Here is a 7,910-nt window from a genome sequence, read left to right as displayed (position 1 = left end):
CTGTCTGTCACATGGACAGAGGTTAATAACCTTACTTGGGTCCGGAGCTGACCAGATGCAGAGTGGGCGGGCGCATCTGGTCGCCAGATCCTGGGTGGATCGTTTGCTCTGTGTATGTGGGCTTCTGCTGGAGTCAGGACACACAGGGTTAACAGAGCAGCTTTGAAAGGCTGGAGTAGGAGGAGAGAGAGTGGGTGTGACCAGCAAGGTCTGACAGTCTGCTAAGAAAGACTTCACGTTTGAATCCAGAAAGCTGGTTTTGCTCTGGAGAGAAAGTGCAGGCTGCACATGGAGTTTGGTGTGTTCCTGATATTGAAAGCTGAATGTAAGCTGCTGGCCTGGACTGGCCTTTTTGTTTTCATTTGAACTGTACTTTACAAACTGCCAAAAGACTGCTGTTTAAGAAGCCTGCTGTCCAATAAACTGTTGTTTGTTTTGGAAAATACACCTGTCTGTGCTGCTATCTCCCGCTGAGTACTCACCATTTGCAGCTGATCCCTCACACTATGTTCCCATAAAGAAGTAGATTAGGGCACTTTCTTTCTTCATATACAATCGTAAAATCTCACATTCCAATCATCAAAATTCTATATTCCAATGGACCAAAGACTTGTTTCATGTTGATTTTCTCCACGTACTCCATAGTTTTCTGTACAAAAATCTGGTCAATAGATTGCATCTGAAATAAATATTGGCAGCTTTAGGGGACTCATTGGGCTTGATTCACAAAGCCGTGATAACTCTTATCACGGTCGCGCTAGCGCTATAACGTGAGTAACTTTTATCGCGCGCAAACGCGTTATAGCGCGTGCAAAAATGCTAGCGCAACCTTGAGTTATCATGGCTTTGTGAATCAAGCCCATTTACTGGATTTTAAGAGATATTTTTGAATTTAAAACAGAATATTGCCTTTTTAAAACAGAAGGTATTTGTGATTATTTAGGTTGGAGTGAGCTTTGAGGTGATCCACAGTGCATTACTGCTGCTGACTATGCAAATCATCTCTTTGTTGTCCCTGATAGCTAAACACACCTCCAGAACCACTGGAATGCAATGATGTGTAAGCTGGCTAATATTACAGAGCCAAACTTAAAGAGAAACCATGACCAAGAATTGAACTTCATCCCAATCAGTAGCTGATACCCACTTTTACATGAGAAATCTATTCCTTTTCACAAACAGATCATCGGGGCTCTGTATGGCTGATATTGTGGTGAAACCCCTCCCACAAGAAACTCTGAGGACCATGGTACTCCTGGCAGTTTCCTGTCTGTGAACCTTGTTGCATTGTAGGAAATAGCTGTTTACAGCTGCTTCCAACTGCTAAAAAAGCAAGCAGCAGCTACATCACCTGCCAGCAGTAAAAATGTCACCATGTGATAAATGTCAGAATGTAAATCAGGGATTTAAAAGTTTTTCACAGGGCAAACACTGACTAAATCATTTACACATAATTATTGTAAAAATAGTTCCTCTTTAAGGGCCCTTTTCCACTAGCAATCGCAATCACAAATCACAAATGCCAGCGATTGCGATTTTTCATTAATTCTGTTATGCGATTGCGATTTGCGATTTTCATTTGCATTGCATTATCATTGTAAAAATCGCTCCAGCAAGCGATTGCGATTTCCAAATCGAATCACTGTAGTGGAAAATACTTCTCGTGATTTCTATGATAAAGTAACAACCCTAGCGATTTAAAAATCACTAGCGATTTGCGATTTTGCGATTCAACAATCACAATCGCTCTAGTGGAAAAGGGCCCTAACTAACATGCATGCAGATATATATATATATATATATATATATATATATATACACACACATACATATATATAATTTTTTTTTTTTTTAGATGGCATCCTTCTGTTTTGCACAGCATTTTTGTAAGAGGACTTGTTGGTCCTTTTTAGCCCCTTACGCACTCCTAGGAGTTTGCTGGGTACTCTGCAATTCTGAACATAAAAAATAGATACATTTCTGTTCATATGCAAATGTTCATATTCCTTTGCGCATACAGAACCCCAAACTAGAGCTACACTTTGCAGCTTGACTTTCATTTTTTTTATGACTTGTTTGAAAAAATACACAAACTGTTACATCATCATATTATTATTGTGTTCAGCTTCATAGCAATATTGACACTGACAATGACATCTTGACTTGGAGGCATTCGTAGACTGAATGTAAGAAACTGATGAGGCTTGAACAGGATTATGTCTATAAGAAAAAAAACAGAATAAATCAAAGGAATGGATCAGACCCAAGTAGGAAATACTGGCCTTGCCAGATTCAAAGGGGTTTAATGTAGTCACATCAATCCAATCCTATCATTAGTTCCAATGGCCCCAAGGAGTATTTAACTCTTATCATATAGATTACCCTGATTAATACTGAGTGTTGTAACCCTTTGAATAATGCACAGTACATATGTATCAAGACAGATTTTTACATTTCCAAGTCATGAAAAGGACAGATTGTTTCGGAAGGATTATGGAACAATCATGATTCTCAGTTGAGCCAGCTTATCTTAAATAGTAACAAGTTCTTACATTTTCGGTCTTTTAGAATTCACTTTTACTTAGATTTCCAAACTGCTGTACAAGGGGGGCTTCGGTATACTCTGACCCATCTCAGAAAGCTATACTCTCTGACCCATTTCAGAAAGCACTGGGGTCATGAAATACCAGGTTTTGATGCACTGTAATTTTAATAATGCAAAGTTTCTTACATTTTATATGTTTTAAACTATACATAAAGCAAACCTTAAGCGAAAATAAACTTATGAGATAATGAATTGTATGAGTAGTACAGCTAAGAAATTGAACATTAGTAGCATAGAAAAAGTCTCATATTGTTTTCCAAAACTTCAGTTGTTATCTATGCAAAAGAGATTCTCTGAGCTATTCGACCCACTGGGTCTGAAACAGCCCTGTTTTCTGACGCATGCACTTAAACAGCCAAGAAACGGGGAGACACAATTTGAGATAAGGTTTTACTGCAGGAAAGTTCAAAGGGTCGTTATTTCTGCTTTGTTTTATAGCTTAAAGAGAGTCTGAAGCGAGAATAAAACTCGCTTCAGCTCTTATATTCAGCAGGGGCATGTGTGCCCCTGCTAAAACGCCGCTATCACGCGGCTAAACAGGGGTCCCTTACCTCCCAAATCCCCTCGTGGAGTCCCGGGGATCTCTTCCTGGTAAGGCAGGGCTAATGACCGCAGCCCTGCCTCCACGCGCGTCAATCAGTGCGTATCTCTGCCTCTCCCCCGCCCCTCTCAGTCTTCATTCGCTGAGAGGGGCAGGGGAGAGGCAGCGATGCGCCGCTGATAGACGACGTTGAGAGGCAGGGCTGCAGCCGTTAGCCCTGCCTCAAGAGCAGCAAAATCTACGATCAAGTTGGTCGTGGATTTTGCAGGGGGGAATTTGGGAGGTAAGGGACCCTCGTTTAGCTGTGGGATAGCGGCGTTTTAGCAGGGGCACACATGCCCCTTCTGAATATAAGCTCTGAAGCGAAATTTATTCTCGCTTCAGTGTCTCTTTAAAGAGACACTGAAGTGAAAAAAAAAATGATGATATAATGTGTATGTGCAGTACAGCTAAGAAATAAAACACTAGGAGCAGAGACATACTGTATGTCTAATATTGTTTCCAGTACAGGAAGAGTTAAGAAACTCCAGTTGTTATCTATGCAAATAAGCCATTGAGCTCCTAGACTTTCAAAGTAGCAGAGAGCTCTGACCTCTGAAGGTTGTTATCTCAACTGTCTGTCAAAACTGTCAAAAGTTCACAGCCTGCTCTGTAAAAATCATTTAGAATACTGAGTAGTGTGTAAACTGCAAATATTAGAGAATGAGCATTGTTATAAAAAAAAAAAAAAACACTATATAACTGAAAATAAAAATGTGAAAATATTTTCTTTGCTTCTAATATTCTAGTAATTCTCCGTACTACACAACCAATTCATTATATTAACGGTTTTTTTTTCGCTTCAGTGTCTCTTTAAAAGACAGAGTGTGGTTTTAAAACTGCAGCTGTGATAGTATGCAATGTTATTTAAAAAAAAAAACCACACAAAAACATGAGTCTCTTTTCTTTGCTACTAGTGTTCTATTCCATATCAATACTGCACATACAATTCATTGTATCATAAGGATTTTTGTTTTTTTTGCTTCAGATTTGCTTTAAGAAGCCCTGGTGAAGGATGGATACAACAGAGATCTGCAATGTTATACAATTTTTACTTGAAAAAAAATAATTTGTGGGCAACAAAGTAAAATAAAAAAGTAACTTTAACATAGCAATAACAAAGCATAATGATGCAGTGGACAGCTGCACATCACAGGCAATGGGGATTCCGTGTGTCACTTGAGCAGGTTTACAGTTCGCACAGAAACAGGGGCGTAACTACAAATCATGGGGCCGCAAAGGAGAACTTTAATTGGGTCCCCAAATGATCACTCCCCTTCCCTTGCATCCCCTTGGTGACCCTCTTGCAAGGGACACAAAATAAGTGTGGCCATCCTGATCTTCACACCCATGACAAGTGTAGCCACAAAAACACCTGGAAGATGGACCCCCATATCGGAGGAAGGGAAGGTTAGAGGCTGGGGTGCCTTGCAGTCACTGGGTCTGCTCTCCTATACTTACCCCCCTGCACAGAAAGATAAAAAGTGTTCTACATCTACACTAACTGGCACAGCTCATTATAAATATTGGTAAAACCATTGCTTGTTTCCCGATGACTAGAGCAAGCTGCGTCACTCAAAGTAAACACACAGGAATCTTGATATTGCCTCTTCATTTTACAAGGAATGTCTGTTGTTTTTTTACCCTCACTACCCAAAGACTAGGTAACAGCCTGATGCTCTACTCTCATGCATATCTCCAAGGGGGTGGCCATCTTGCTGGGGCCACTGACATCACATTTCCCATCAGAACAGAAGAGCTGGGCCCATATGCAATTATCTTTTTTCTCCTGAGTTTTCTCCTAAGTGATATTTTCAAACTTGTCTATAAAATGCGTTTTACATTACCAGCAAGCAAGACAATACTTAAAATAGTTATGATTGTACTTTTCCACATACTTTTTGGTACTTTTCAATTGCAAAAATGCTGAGAAGTTATTCTAAATAGAAGATGAAAAATTATCTCCTAGGAGAAAACTCAGGAGGAAAAGTGAATTGCACACAGGCCCTGGTACCAATGGCATGACAACAGCACCCATGAAGATCCCTTCAATTGGGGGAGGTCCTAGGGGCTATGAGGGCCTGCTCCTCCTTATGCAGAGTAGGAGCAGGGGAGCAGTGTAATAGTCACGTGCTCCAGCGCTGCAACGGGTCTAGTCTACTCTTCTTCCTGGCAGCTAGACACAATACTGTATGTTGCCATCCTCCAGCTTCAGATACATGTCATGTGACCAGGAACTGGGTATGCAGCATAGAGCATGCAGCACCCGTTGGAAAGAAGAGGAGTCCCGACGCAGCACCGGACCAAGTACATATTACATTGCCCCGCTGTGTTCACTCTGCAAGGTGGGGGGAGGGGAAGGGGAGTGTGTGTGACTGCCAAAAATGAATGAAGCTGACATAAGAGATCACTGAGTATCTATAGGCACCCGTTTAGACCATAGAGTTTGATGTGACTTGTATGTACTTAGAGAGTTTAGCCTGTCTAATTCCCCCTCATCTGTGATTAAGCACAAGTTGTGATAATTTGATTCCTTAGCTGTGTCAGCTGACTGCCGTGGCAGAGAGCTCCCTTGTAAACACAGGATGTTAACAATATGTCTGCTTCCATGAAATCATGAAGTAGAAAAACAGCAGATTTATGGCAGGATTTGTATCAGCTGTAACAAAGAAATGTTTGTCTTTAAAGGTTATAATGCTGTTGCATATCTTTTAGAGCTGAGATGAAGTTCTGAGTTCCGGTTCGCTTTAATTCCAAGGATGATGTGGGCGTTCCATGGCACCAGCAGATGGTGTAAGGCTGATCCAAAGTGCTGATTCTGCAGATGGGAGGCACCACAGAAGGAGTACAATACTATAATCTATAGCGTGAACAGGCCATGCCATGTCTTCTCTGGGCTCCATCCAGTCTTCCCCACCACAAAGAAACAGGTTCGAGGATGTGCATCTCAGTGGCAAACTTACATCTCATTACAGAACACCACCCTCAGAGACGCCTGTTATATTATTTACTATACAGTTAAAAAAAACTGACCTGGATATAAGCATAATTCTGAATGCTCTATAAACTCTGACCTCTGTTTAATAGGGTCACGCTTGGACAGCCTATCCAAATTGACAATGTTTTGTCCATTCCTGTTTTTTTTTTCAAGAAAGAAAAATATTTGTGGGAGAAATTGTGTTAAAAATGACCATTTAAACATTCCCAGTAACCCCATTACCTACAAGAAATGTAGAATGCTTGTTAACCAGAATTACTATAACGAAAGGAATTCCAGGATCAAGCAGAGGAAATGGGTAGATCAAACTTCATGACCTTCTGTGAATCACAGTTGTAACCACACAATAAATGATTAGAGCCAGTACAACGGTGGTAATAGGCATGGAGGATAAGTCCTCTCCTGTGGAACGAGGTCATACGAGATAGGTGGTTTCAAGTATACGATCCATTGGACTTCTTCAAGGAGATTCATTTTAGTTCTAAGAGATTAAATGGCTAGTATGAAGTATGTCCAAGCAGCAGACTGGAACCTCTGAGGCATTGTTTGGTTGTGTGAAAACACATACATATCATTGCTGCGCAAATTATCTTATTAAAATAACTTTTCTCAATTAATTTTGCACTTTGCTGTAACTTATTCAAATTGGCAATCTCCAACATTATTGCTTTGCATATAAGTTTGGTGAACAAAACATCACAAAATTACCCCTTTGCACTCCACAATCAACATTAAATAATTATATTACTCCCTGGGTGACAAAGCGTTCAATTAGTGGCTAAGCTTCGTACATAAGTGCGATGGTTGTCAGCAGAGGCAGTCTGTGTGAGCCTCCTTGGCCAAGAATCTAGCTAACGTTCAGCAGCCACTGCTAAAACTATTTTTTTTTACACTTAAATGACCCTTTAGAACTATGGTCTTAGCTTTAGTAGCAACATGTGGTGGTAAAAGTTGGACTTTTGATGCTTTTGAATTTGCGGGTGGTGAGTCCCTCCTCCGGCCAGCAGTGGCGACCCCCGCAAAGCTGGCCGGTCACTGCCAGTCAACTGCTACTACTGTGCATGCGTTTCCCCGAGCCACACGCACCCTGATCGCAGTACGCTCCCAGCATTGGGCGCACGGGGCTGCCACTGATGGCCGGAGGGATTTCAAAGGACGGCGTGGGAACAGAATGACTCCAGGGGGCTGCAAGAAGCCCCAGGTAAGTTAAACTCATCTTTTTTTACACTTAAAGGGATCCTGAACAGTCAAATGAAATTGGTACTTAGCTGGGGCTTCCTCCAGCCCACTGTAGGCTATGAGTTGCCCTGGCGTCCTCCTGGCACCTCTCCCGGTCCCACTGGTTTCTCCGTTACCCGGCTGAAAGTTGTCCATATGCATCCATGTGCGGTTCAGAGTTAGAAAACCGCGCATATGCAAGACTGTCACGCCGGCCAGTGTGATGACGCATAGCAGCCAGCGTGATGACACGGAGAGTGGCTGTCCAGGAAGTATACAGATGACTTTCAGCCTGAAAGTTGCCGGTAACGTCTGGGAGAGGAGCCAGGAGGACACCGGGGGCCCCAGGTAAGTACCAATTTCATTTTTAACGGCTGCTCAGGGTCCCTTCAAGATTTTCTTTAAAGAGACTCTGAAGTGAGTATCAATTTACTTTTTTAACATGCAGTAATGTTAATCAGTATAACTGCTGCTAAAACGCCTCTATCCCGTGGCAAAACGAGGGGTCT

General features: G+C 41.7%; 1 long non-coding RNA gene across 2 annotated transcripts in view; it reads right to left on the bottom strand.

Annotated features, from left to right (window-relative positions):
* Positions 1 to 2,049: 2,049 nt before the first annotated feature.
* Positions 2,050 to 7,910, bottom strand: part of LOC137532840 (uncharacterized) — a 116,428-nt gene continuing 110,567 nt past the window's right edge. For both annotated transcript variants that reach the window (XR_011024022.1, XR_011024020.1), the window contains one exon: positions 2,050 to 2,220. This is a non-coding gene — a long non-coding RNA (uncharacterized lncRNA). The remainder of the gene's footprint in view (positions 2,221 to 7,910) is intronic.

This window comes from Hyperolius riggenbachi, chromosome 9 (assembly GCF_040937935.1).
Source record: "Hyperolius riggenbachi isolate aHypRig1 chromosome 9, aHypRig1.pri, whole genome shotgun sequence".
NCBI lineage: Eukaryota > Metazoa > Chordata > Amphibia > Anura > Hyperoliidae > Hyperolius > Hyperolius riggenbachi.
The sequence above is the reverse complement of the archived record's forward strand: the minus strand, read 5'-3'. Positions and strand labels throughout refer to the sequence as shown.